Source organism: Benincasa hispida, chromosome 2 (genome assembly GCF_027475165.1).
Source record: "Benincasa hispida cultivar pf3 chromosome 2, pf3_genome.v1.1, whole genome shotgun sequence".
Lineage (NCBI taxonomy): Eukaryota > Viridiplantae > Streptophyta > Magnoliopsida > Cucurbitales > Cucurbitaceae > Benincasa > Benincasa hispida.
The window spans coordinates 8,225,233-8,239,426 of NC_143479.1; the positions used below are offsets into that span (position 1 = coordinate 8,225,233).

Here is a 14,194-nt window from a genome sequence, read left to right on the forward strand (position 1 = left end):
TATGCCAGCCGGCACTCCTACCTTCACAAATCTATTGAATCATGTGACCTCTGGTAAAATATAGTTATGCCAACCCTAATAAGCTATAAGTTTAAGGGACATCTGACAAAGAAAATTCCACCTCCTGAGCAGTCAATTATAATCCCACCGTGTGAAGATGAACCATTGGGCCTTCTTCTTTCCAACACTGAATATGACATATGGCTAGTTGTTAATCAACTTCTAATGGATTGGTTATATGACTCAATGTCTCATGTTGTTGCTACTCAAGTCATGGGTCACGATGAAGCAAAAGCCCTATGGAAGTCTATCCAAAAATATTTTGGAGCGCGTTCAAGATCCTTAGAGGACTTCAATCGATAAATGATCCAATAAATAAGGAAAGGTAACACCAAAATGGAAGATTATTTCACAATCATGAAAGATTACTTTGATAATTTGCATCTTGCTGGTTTTCCAATAGATATGCATACTTTTACATCCTATATTCTTGCTAAACTTGATGAAGAATTTACACATATTGTTTGTGATAAGAAGCCTAAATCTATCTTGGAGTGAGCTCAAATTTGAACTTTTGTCTTATAAGCAATGTATGGATCATCTACAGAGTTCCAAAGCCTCTGTCACTGTGAATCAATCCTCAAACAACTATGTCAGTCTGAAGAGATAGAGAAACATGCCACCTTCTTTCAATCAGAATCAAGGAAATCGTGGAAACTTTCAACCTCCTCAAAGAGGGAAAAATCCAAAGGTAAAAACAGGTACTCTTTTTCTCCTACGAACTCTCATCCCATTTGTCAAGTGTGTGGAAAGATGGGTCATACAACTATCATTTGTTACCACCGATATGATAAACCTGATGCTACTACTTCTATTCTCCAAAGACCTCTGCCTCCTCTCAATTCAATCAAGAACCAAGTTTTCCATTTACCTTGATGGAATTCCCTTAAACTCTTCAAGTTTCTTCTTGGTATCTTGACAGCAGTGTAGGCAACCATGTAGCATCTGATTTGGGAAAGTTGTCTCTCAAAGGTAAACTCTCTGTCTTCAAACACATTGTTGTGGGAAATGGTTCAAAGTTGCCTATAGTATGTGTTGAGACTGTTTATGTTAAAAATTTGACTAGAGTCCTTAAAGATGTTTTTGTTGTTCCTACGATAAAAAAAAATCTCCTAAGCATACCTCAGCTAACAAAAGATAATTTTGTTACAGTTGAGTTTTATGAGAAATTCTATTTTGTTAAGGAAAAGAAGTCCAAAGTGGTGTGCTTGGTAAGGAGCCTTTAGAATGGTTTGTACAAATTACTTGGTATGGATGAAACCTCAGTTAAGAAGATACTAAATAAAAAAGCAGAAGGATCGACCCATATGACAGTAACCAACTCCATGGAGATTGATTACAGAAATGCCAGGCAAGATTTGAAAAAACATGTTAGTTTTGCCCTTTTGACTTGTACAAAGGATGTTTGGCACCATAGATTGGGCCACCCATCCCTTAGAATTTTGAATCAAATCTTGGAAAAGTGTAATGCTTCTATTGACAGTAATGAAAAAAAATGATATTTTGTGAGGCTTGTAAATTTGGAAAGTCACATAAATTGCTCTTTACTCTCTCTAACTCTCATGCTTTGAAACCCCTTGAACTTATTCATACGGATCTATGGGGTCCCTCTCTATAAAAATCTAATAGTGGTTACCAATTTTACATAGTTTCTTAGATGATTACTTTCGTTATACATGGATTTTTCCTCTCATGGCTAAACGAAATGCTCTTGTGGTGTTCAAACAGTTTAAAATTCAGGCAGAAAATCAGTATGATCGTTCAATTAAACTATCAAATGTGATCATGGAAGAGAATTTCAACCTTGTATCACCTTTGGGAAAGAATGGGGAATCGAAATTCAATTTGCTTGCCCACATACCTCTAAAAAAATGGCAGAATTGAAAGGAAACACAGATATATTGTTGAAACAGGACTTGCTTTACTTGCTCAGGCTAAAATGTCACTTCATTTCTGGTGGGAGGCATTCCATACAATAATATTCTTGATTAATCGCATGTCATCATCAACAGTTGAAGGCCATACTCCATATTTTCTTCTAAAACAACAGTATCCCAACTATAACTTTTTGTGTGTATTTGGTTCCAGTTGTTACCCTTGCTACGCCCTTACTAACAACACAAATTTGATTTCTATATGGAGAAATGCATATTCGTTGGGTACATTGATCATCATAGAGGTTATAAATGTCTTAAATGGTCATACATCTATCTCTCGTCATGTTAACTTCAATGAATCTGAATTTTCTTATCTCATCCTCTTTGACACTTCCCAAATTCCAAACCCTTCCCCCAACCATATTGACCTCTCATGGCTGCCTAACTTTTCTAGTTTGTTTCCCTCTTCTTTCACATAGAACCTTAGCTCCTCTTCCCCTTTTCCAAGTCCATCACCTATACTTCATCATTTCCAGCTGCTCATGATCACTCTCTTTCTTATCTTCACGTTCTTCCTCATGTGCAGCTTCTCTCATCTTCTCTTCTTTCTCTTCTCTTGATGACTTACCCTCTCCTTCCCCTACTCCTATTTTACAAAACACTCACCCTATGATCACTCGCACCAAGGCCGACATCTTTAAACCTAAACTCCCTTTCACTGGCATCACCTAAAGTCATCACTCGTTAGACTGGTCTCAAGTGGAACCTACCAAATTTAATGATGCAATTCAATTTCCTTTCTGAAAGTTAGTCATGAATGATGAATTTACTGCTCTTATTTATAACAAAACTTGGGAGTTAGTTCCTGCCTCTCCTCACCACAAGATTGTTGGCACTAAGTGGATCTATAAAATAAAAAGGGATGTTGATGGGCAAGTGCAACGTTACAAAGCACGTTTAGTAACCAAGGGCTATCTATAAACTCCTAGCATTGAATTGGGTAAGACCTATAGCTCGATGATTAAGCCTTCCACTATCCATATTGTTCTCACTCTTGCTCTCACTTGGAAATGGCCCATCCGTCAATTGGATGTTAGTATTGCATTCCTCCATGGCATTCTTAAAGAGATGTGTTTATTGCTCAACCTCAAGGTTATGTTGATGCTCGTTTTCCTTTTCATGTTTGCAAGCTTTGCAAAGCCCTTTATGGCCTCAAACGGGCCCTTGGACATGGTATGAATAACTTTGGTCAGCCTTGGTCTCTTAGGGTTTCTGTCAATCTAAGTCTGACATGTCTCTTCTTACTTTTCACTCTTCGCATGGAACCTTATTTCTACTAGTCTATGTGGATGATTTGATCCTCACCAACTCTAACTCCTAGTTACTTGATCAATTTGTCCGCAATCTTCAATCAACATTTGCTCTCAAAGATCTCGGGCCACTTCACTATTTTCTTGACATTTAGGCTCATTTCACCTCCTCTGGCTTGGTGTTATCTCAAGCCAAATATATACAAGATCTTCTCACCTGACTCCACTTTCATCATCTGAAAGTTGCTCCCCTCCTTATGGTTTCGGGTAAGTCTCTCAGCATGAATGATAACCCCCTATTAAAAGATCCTCACATTCATCATAGCACTCTTGGTTCTCTCCAATATCGCCTTTGTTGTCAATAAATTAAGTCAGTTTGTTCAAGCCTCAACGACCAATCATTGGCAAGCTCTTAAGCATGCTCTTCGCTACCTTCAGGGCACACTGAATCTTGGCCTTCATCTTTAACCAACCTTGCATCTATCTCTTACTGGGTACTCTAATGTCGATTGTGCTGCTTCCTTGGATGACCGTAAGTCTATGGGTGGCTATTGTGTATTTTTTGGTTCCACTATTGTCTCTTGGTCCTCTAAAAAGTAAGCAATTTTTGCTCGTTTTAGCACTGAATCAGAGTATTGTTTCTTGTCCCATGTTGCTTGTGAACTCATATGTCTTCGTTCTCTTCTTCGGGAACTTTGTGTTTCTCTTCCCTTCACACCCATCATTTGGTGTGACAATCTTTCCGTTGCCGCTCTTGCCTACAATCCTTTCTTCCATGCTCGCACTAAACATATTGAAATCGATGCTCACTTTGTCTGTGATCAAGTTCTTACTCATTGGCTCCAAATTTTCCACATTGCTTATCATGAACAGGTAGCCGATTACCTCACTAAACCATTACCCCAACAAAAATTTTAGTTTCTTCATGACAAATTCGACCTTCGATTTCTCTCTTCGTCTCATTTGAGGGGAGATGTTATGACTTAATGTAACTCTGTCCATTTAATTGTACTTTTGTACTTATCTCACTATTTTAGTTTTCGTATGTATTCTGAATTTCTTATCAAATATTGTTTGGTTGATTTTGTTCACCTAACCGTTCCTTAAATCTCTCGATTAATTGAACCAAATATTTCTCTTGCTTCCTATTTAGGGGGCTTACGTATTATGGAATAAGCATTGGAAAATACAGTGCGTAGTTCACCTTCTCTATCTCTTCTCTCTTTTGTTCTTCCTTCTTGTCTCAAAACCAAACCATATCGCATCTAAAATAGTTTATCTTGTTGGTTGTTTCAAATTTGTTAGTTTAGGTGCATGTATTTTGAATAATGTGCTAATCCAAATTTAATTCTTTTTGTAAATTTGAATATATTCAATTAGTAAGTAAGACTTCAATTACTATTTTAAAATATAATAGAAGACTTCAATTACTATTTTAAAATATAATAGAACTTCGATTCTCTCCCTTTATGATTAGCGAGATAAAAAATAAATAATAAATAATAAATAAAAGTTAGTTATTTATGAATTTTAGCAATAACATGTTTTCAACTGATCTATTGATCTTAGAAACATTAAGATAAATTACAATCAATTGAGAATTTAGAAATGTTTATGTTTGAAAATAGATATTTATGTTGTACGCACTGTCCATCACACTATAGGAGTTGGTCATGCCTGAAATTACGAAACAATTATTCAAGAGAATATGTTTTTTTTTTTTAAAACATTGATTTGAGAGTGATAACAAAACATAATTATATAAAGAATTAAGAAGAGAGAAAAAATTGCCTAAAAAAAGAAAAAAGAAAGTGGATTTTTCATAGTGATGAGTTTATGAGATTTGAGCTAAAAGCGGTTTTCAAACCATTGAGTCTATGTACGCATGGTGATTAGAGGTTGTTTATATAGTATAACCGAGAGAGATATATACTAGATCATAAATTAGATTGATTAGGAAGAAAATGAATCAATATTCTCTCAAACAAAACATAATATATATATATATATATATATATATATATATATATATATTCAACTCTACTCCAATATCTTTCTTTTGGAAGAGTATTATATTCGTGTAACAAAATTATTAAAAATACTACCATAGGTAGTGTATAACTAGTAAAGATATAAATGCACTTATTTCTCAAAAACTATGGTTCTTCTGGACTTCAAGTTCTTCATTATTATATCTTTAGATTGGATGATATATCTTTTTGAGAACTACCATAAGAGTGTTCAATGATATAACTAGTCTATATAAGATCTTTTATGTATAAGTTAATGCAATCTCATCTGCTTTATGTTTTATTTGCAAGCTAAGGCAAAATTTTGTTTTTCAAGACTTTCATCTCAATTTCTTTCTTAAGAAACTCTATTGCTTTTGAAAAATCTTTAGGAGTTTTTATTATATATTCAAATAATCAACATATACATACACAGTAAATATTGACTATAATTTCTTTATATATCATATGGACAAATAGAGTTATTTTTTATACCTTATTTCAACAAATATTTAATAAGATGTCATTATAATTCTCCAAAATTTGAATTATTTGATTATGGTACCTTTAATCCTTCAGGAATTTTCATAAATAAACATCATTATTAAGATATTCATATAAATGTGGTATGACTACATCTTTAAAATGTATGTTAAGTTAGTCATACACAGTCAGATAAATCAAATATCTCATGTTATTGTATCCACCTTAAAAAATATGTCTTCTCAAAATTAATATCAGTCGATTGCGAGAATTAATGTAGAATCTGTCTTGCTTTCTATTTTGTGAATTTACTTTATTTATTTTTCTTGCCAATACTAATTTATATCCCACGTGTTTGACATTCTCTAATGTCTGGACTACTAGTCCTCACAATTCTGAAAAAATGAGTTCGTTTTTATTGGGTTGTTTCTTTCCACACAAGTCAATCATTTCTATGTCCACAATTCTTAATATATATCTAAGTACATCATACTCATTTTCATAAATAATATCGTGAGTGACATCGTATACAAAAATATTGTCAACTTTTATAAATACTAGTGAAGAAATATATGCAATGCATATGAATCGTGTAGTTTTAATTAAACATTGTAAAAAATAGTAGATTTTAGCATGTGACAAATAAATATTATATAGTTGCATTTTAATTCTCATAACCTATATCTTTTGTAAAATAAAACATCAAACCAATTTGTTTTCATTTACGAAATTTTAATTTTGATTTTGTCCCCAAAAAAACTATATTTTATTTTTTTTAAATGATTAATATTCTTTCTTATCTTATTAAGAAAATGTTTGTTTGCTATTTTAAAATTTTTCATAAAACTTCCCTTGTAGTGTTTTTTTATTTTAAATGACTTGAGAGGACAATAACAATTTTTTAATATAAGTTATAAACTTCATTAACACAACACACCTAGAAGTTAATAAAACTATAAGGTCATATTCTATTTTGTAAGTTTATAAAAAATTAAAAAAGAATTCGTTTATGTACCTGGTAGTTTTAAGAACGAAATTCTAAAAAAGGTAGAAGATGAATAGTTAGTATGCTTTTAAAATTAAGATTCAAATTAAAATTAAGAAGATTAAATCTATGTGTACCGATTATCTCCCTAATTTTCTCAACTATATGTATATCTCTTTGTTCACTTATCTTCTCAAATACTAAGGTCCCGTTTGGTAATCATTTGGTTTTTTGTTTTTGTTTTTTAAAATTAAGCCTATTTTATCCTCATTTCTTACAATGATGTGCATCTTTCTTAACTTCAATGGTTGGATTCTTAATCAATTTCTAAAAACAAAAACAACTTTTTGAAAGTTACTTTTTTTAGTTCTCAAAATTTGGATTATTTTTTAAACCATTTGTCAAAATAGATAGCAAAAGAAGAAATTTGGTGGTGGAAGTAATATCTATAGATTTAATTTTTAAAAATAAAAACAAAAATACAAAATGGTTACCAAACAGGCCTAATTAATTGTCTTTTAAATCTCTAGTTTGTCTTCACACTAATTCAATACCTGGAAAACAATATGTTAATCAATTAATTGAAGGTGCTAGTTTCTATTGAAAAATTTGTTAAACATTAATGAAAATATTTTTTATGTATATAAATACAAAGAAAAAACAAGTATATCTTTTGAGGCATCAGGGCGAAAATTTTGGGATGATAAAAACATGAGGACTAATATACATCTTCAATGAAGATACAAAATAGAAACTTTAAAATTATTATTATGAAAAAATAAAAAGAAACATGTATAAAGAGAAAATCTAGTGATTTTATAACATGACCACTTATGAATATCAAATATTTGAGGGTCTTTTTAAATATTAAAAAATATTACAAAAAAAATATTTACACTTTATAGCAAAAAGTTTCAATATCTAAATAAAAATATCAAAATTTAATCTAAAAAATAAAAAGTCAAATCCAAAAAAAAATACCAATATTTAGATTAGATTAGTTGATCGAATCCATGATGATTACCTAATAAATTGCAAAGAAAATGAACAAAAAAAAAATTGCTAACATTGCTTTCCCAAGTAACACAAACACAAACAGATAACACCACAAGCAAATCCACTAACATCATAATTATATGAATAATTTGTTAAACATTAATGAAAATCTTTTTATGTATATAAATACAAAGAAAAAACAAGTGTACCTTTTGAGCCATTAGGGCGAAAATTTTGGGATAGCAAAATATAAAGGACTAACATACCTCTTCAATGAAGATACAAAATAGAAATCTTAAAATTATTATTATGAAAAAATGAAAAGGAACATAAGGTATAAAGAGAAAATCTAGAGGTTTCGTAACATGACCACTTATGAATATCAAAGATTTAAATAAAAATATCAAAATTTAATCTAAAAATAAAAAGTCAAATCTAAAAAAAATAATGATATTTAAATTGGATTAGTTGATTGAATCCACGAAGATTAACTAATTAACAGTAAAGGAAATGATCGAAAAAAATAGCAAACATTGCTTTCCCAAGTAACACAAACACAAACTGATAACACCACAGCAAGCAAATCCATTAACATCATAATTATAAGCATAACAAGAAGCCATAGTGTTCCAAGTAACTACACTTTTGATGCGCATTTTATGAAATACTTTTCGGGCATCAAATCTACGAAAATCTTCAATTCAAACTAATTCTAAAATCGCAATATTTAGAATTATTGATGAATTTCGCCAAGATTTTTTAATCTACTAATTAAAAAGGAAAAAAGAAGGACTAATTATTTTTAAAAAAATGAAAGGAACGATTTTTTTTTTTTTAAAAAAAAAGTAGTAAATATTGCTTTTAAAATAGAGATTTATTCTAATTAAATGGAGAGTTGATTACTAAGAGAATTCATGGGCATGAAACAATTTTATGCTTTCAAGTCTTAGAGGCATGAGTTTGAATAATCACTTACCTGGAAAGTTTGATAAGCATTCTTTTACATTGTGAGAATTTAGTCACCACTATTGTCAATGTTTTGAAAATTAAATTTGCTCCCTTTATGATTGTGAAGAATCACGGTGAATTTGAAGGAGTTATATATGTATTGAATCATCATGTAACAATCACTCGAAAGTCAGAAAAGGGTGAGAACTAATAATAGAATCATTAATAATTAACACCCAAATCTAGGAGGGTATTATAGTCATTTGCTTAAAAACCAATGGCAAATTGGGGAAGTAAAAATTCCCCTACTTCCCCCTTTTAATATAGTAAAAATGGTTCCATCTTTTCCTCTCATGACATATAATTTATCGAGAACTCATTATTATCCTCGTTTTCTTCAAAATTCTTATGAATACTCATATTTAGGATTTTTTTTGGAATATTCATATTATTAATTGAGACATTTTGATTATTGACTACCTATTTTTCGAGGATCTTCATCTTTGGAACCCATTTGTCTATTGAGCTTCAAGCGTAGTGTAGACAACTTGTTGCATTGGGATAGCAATTTTAGATGGTATATTTGCAACCAATATATATAACTTAGTCACTTTCTTGCAACTATAAATGCTCTGTAAATACATATATCATTTGATTTGCAATATTTTACAAATGAATTATATTTTGAACTTCTAGTTCAAAGTAATATGTATAATGATCAAAATGAGACGTTACATATGCATTTCATTCAATTCCTTTTTCCAACTTCTTCCTAATTCGTCCCCCATGTTGAAAATTTTGTTTCATTAATGAGGAATAGAAACTTGCATGGTAAATGCATCCCTGTCTGGAGTTCAAAGTATTTATTAGTTAATGTGAAATCAATTTCAACATAGATTTATAATCTTTGATGAGGACTCGCTTTAATTACTCTATCATCTTTAATTGTTTTTGTGAAACAATTTAAACATTTACTACACATTTGTACACATGACGTATATTTGGCTTCTGGCTATAAGCTCATAATCATTGACTTTGAGCATACTCAATAACATGATCTCAAACAAATTTAGAACTGCTATTTGAACATAAGCTACAAAATGTTGATAACACTAATCCTGGTCAATTATCAAATGTTTGGGATGCAAACTCATTAGTTTTGTCAAAACAAAATTTTTAATTTCAAAATCATGAAATTGTACCAACCTTGCAAAGGTAAGGTTTTGAAATGATAATAAGTATATATATAACCACAAAAACCATAAACATTTAAATGGTTCATTTGAGAGATTCAATTTCAATTTTAGCTAGTGAGAGTTTGATGATTAATCTCTTGATAACAAGTCACACATGACAATTTATTAGATGGAAGAATCTTCTAGTTCTTAAGTGGATATCAATGTATATTTCCAATAATTATTTTCACCATTGACCCAAAATGGTTCAACATATCAAATAAAAATATATTTATATCAATAAACTTCAGGTTCATTGTTGCATATATTTCAATTACACGAATATATGTATAATACAATTTAGAAGGAAAAACAAACAACTTTTCTATATGCATTTTCCGTAGGAGTCAATAGATGTGATATATATATACCACATATTATTCTTATTATCAATCTCTCTAGATAATATCTAATATAACGTATACCTTCAAATTTACTAAATTTCTCTATGATTTACAAGAGAATAAAGTATATCAATTATAAATTTTGTTCCTCTAGACAAAATAATATTTTCTTTTTCAAAATCTTTAATTAAGTCTACAGGACTTAATATCATATTTGATTTTTTTCTTCAGAAGCCTTTTGAATTTTGGAAACGTATTATCTACTTTAAATATAATATGCCTAGATGCACTATATGCAAAACATAAATATTAATTATTCATATTCTCTTCATGAGGCTCAAAAGAGAAATTCAAATATCTCATATACAAGTGGGTAAAAAAAAATAGTCATCTCTTTAGGAGATTCTAAGAAACTTGTAGCATCCAAATAATACCCATATTTAAGGGTTAAAAAGATTTATCTCTTCAAAAAATTCAAATAAATTATCAAAATTTGCTTCCACACATCATTTTTCTTTTAATTACTGAGGATTTTAATTTTCAGAAAAGACTTTTAAAGTATGACAGGTACAATATTATTGTCTCTTTTGTGTGACATTTGAAAAATAAAATTCTCCTTCAAAACATTATATATGTGTGGTTTTAATATAATAATTACTTATTCCTTTGTAACATGATTCTCGACCATAATTATTAGATATTGCAAGATTCACTTCAAGAAATTATATTAAATTATTTGGATAAAATCCATGATTTTCCATAGAAATATATGCTCATTTGTTTTGTTCAAGCTCAAATGATATTAGATAGATGTTCATCACTATATTTCAAACTTTCTTTCTCAAATTGCTAATACAATAGTAGAGAATGTTTGATATATGAAAGTAATATATGCTTATTAATTTATAAGCATTTATTAATTTAAAATATGTGCAACTACAAGTGCAAGGCAAAAATAATAAGCACTGCAATTTCAAGTGTTTAAATAAATATTAGTTTTATTAAGAGTAATTAAGTATTATACATAACTTTCATAAACTTTGCCATGAGAGAATTTGATCGAATATATATAACCACTATAAATTTCAACAGTTCACACATTTATCTTCATGAGAATAATTTAAATATTCAACTATCGAATAAATTTCAATAGTAACATGACAAACAAAAATTTGACTAATTTAACTAACCAAAACAATCCTTAGACAAAATTCCTTTATAGTCAATTTTTTTTTTTTAAAAAAAGAAAAATCTAATTCACCAATTCTTTAAAACATAATCACATGCATAATTAAAATTCAATAGTAAAATTGATAGACATTATTTGATAAGAAATGGAAGATGATTTAATTACAATGATCAAGATACTGTATCTTCAAAATTCTTTCTTTTTAGACATTCCAAAATTTAGATCTTCCATGCTACCTTTCATCGTTGCCTTGAAAAAGCGCCACTGCTAAAGGAGAAATTTTGGATCAATCAAAAATTGCCATGTCATTTGCTAAATTAATGACAAAATTTCGAAATCGTCAAATTTGTGACCAATTAAGAGTTGACATGAGTCTCAAATTGATATTGAGAACAAATTATGTGCTTTCATCGCAAACATCAATTGAGTAAAATTAATTTCGACTAATTTAACGTTATAATTTGGGCGTTGACCCAGTTACGCCCAAATGGGCTTAATATGGGCCTAAAACGTCAAAATAGACCTAAGCCCAGTTAATTTGGCCTAAAGACCAGACTCAAGTCTAATTAATTGAGCCAAAAGACCAGGCCCAAAGGTCAAGCCCATGGGCCAATCAAGGCCAAATCCAAGCCCATGAAGCCCATCAGGGAGCTCTATAAATAGAGAAGCTCTCCTCATTTGCAAAGGTCAACAATTATGTATTCCATAGAACTTAGAGATAATTTTCTACAATCAGAAGTCTCCTTCTGAAGCTGACCACGCTTGAAGACTGAAGTCCTTTGAAGATACAAGCATTCTGAACACGCTTGAAGATTGCAGTCCTTTGAAGATACAAGTATTCTTCCAAGACTCGAAGCTCAAGAACATCCACACGCCCCATTTCTATACATCAAGCGTATGCATTCATCCGAGAGAATCAGAGGACCATGACTAGAGATCAAACTACAATGCATCAAATTAACATCAACATCAACACCAACTTAAGTTCAACTCCACGAAACAAGTTTCTCTGGAAGTCTCGTGCAAACACTAATCCTCCAAGAAGATCAACAACCCCGAAAGCCGATCATCCAAGAAGATCAACAAGTCCAAATATCAATCATCCAAAAAGATCAACAAACCTAAAGGTCGGTCATCCCATAAGATCATCAAGCCCAAAATTTGATCATCCAAGAAGATCAACAACCTAAAGGTCGATCATTCAAGACAATCAACAAGCCTAAAGGCCGATCATCAAGCCCAAAAGCTGATCATCCAAGAAGATCACCAGGCCTAAAGGCCGATCATCCAAGAAGATCAACAAGCCCAAGGACGATCATCCAAGAAGATCATCAAACCCAAAGGCAGATCATCCAAGAAGATCAACAAGCCCAAAGGTCGATCACCCAAGAAGATCAACAAGCCCAAAGGCTGATCGTTCAAGAAGATCAACTAGCTTAAGGATTATAGTTTATTTTGAAAGCATCAAAATATTATGTATTAGAGATTGTACTCACTTTCTACAAAATTAATACAAATACAAAGTACAAGTTCCACAAAATAAATTTATCTTGAGATCTTGTGCGAACAAATTGGCACACCTGGTGGGATATTTCTACCTCTCATATCTCTCGTCATCCGAGTCAACAAATCTACAAATGGCACCAAAGAAAGCTGCATCCAAAGCTACCGTCGCAAGCAACACTTACATAAGCTCTGTCATCATGAAGGAAATCTGGGACCAGCTGATGGAATCTCCTAAAGGCGGGATCGTCATCAGAGAAAATTCCTTGTTCGATAACTATGCTTCTACTACTGATCTATCAGAGAAAGAAACACATTTTGATGTAGTGTTTGTCATGATGATTGACATAACAACTGAGTCGACCGTGACAGAGATGGAGATAAAGTTAAATCTCCTAATGAAGGTTATAGAAGAGAGAGATGATGAAATCACCGTTTTAAGAGATTAAATACAGGCTCGAGAAACTGCTAAGTCGAGTCAATCTCCAGCTACAAAAGCCAATGAAAAAGGAAAGACTGTCTTGCAGGAAGACCAGCCGCAATAATCTACCACTGTCGCCACTCTGTCAATTCAATAGCTACAGGATATGATTACAAACTCCATAAGGGCTCAGTACGGAGGACCATCACAGTCCTCCTTTATGTACTGCAAGTCGTACACTAAGAGAATCGACAACCCGAGAATGCCAGCTGGGTATCAACCTCCAAAGTTCCAGCAGTTCGATGGAAAGGAAAATCCAAAACAACATGTTGCACACTTCATTGAAACCTACGAAAATGCAGGAACCAGAGGAGACCAGCTAGTCAAGCAGTTCATCCGTACCTTGAAAGAAAATGCTTTCGATTGGTATACTGATTTAGAGCCAGAAGTTATTGACAGTTGAGAACAGCTAGAAAGGGAGTTCCTGAACCGCTTCTACAGTACAAGGCCCACTGTTAGCATAATGGAGCTGACGAACACCAAACAGTGGAAGAGAGAGAAAGTCATCAATTATATCAATCGATAGAGAGCTTTGAGTCTAGATTGCAAAGATAGACTCACTGAATTATCTGCAGTAGAGATGTGCACTCAAGGCATGTACTAGAAGCTTCTCTACATCCTACAAAGGATAAAATCTCGTACATTTAAGGAGTTGACAATACGCGCTCATGATATGGAGCTGAGCATCGCCAACAGGGGAACTAAAGATTTCTTAGTCTATGAAAGGAGAAAATACAAGAATGAAGCCAATGGCACTGAAAATATCGTGGATAG

General features: G+C 31.8%; 1 pseudogene; it reads left to right on the top strand.

The window, feature by feature from the left end:
• Positions 1–588: 588 nt before the first annotated feature.
• LOC120071949 (uncharacterized) overlaps positions 589–14,194 on the top strand; it is a 31,441-nt pseudogene continuing 17,835 nt past the window's right edge.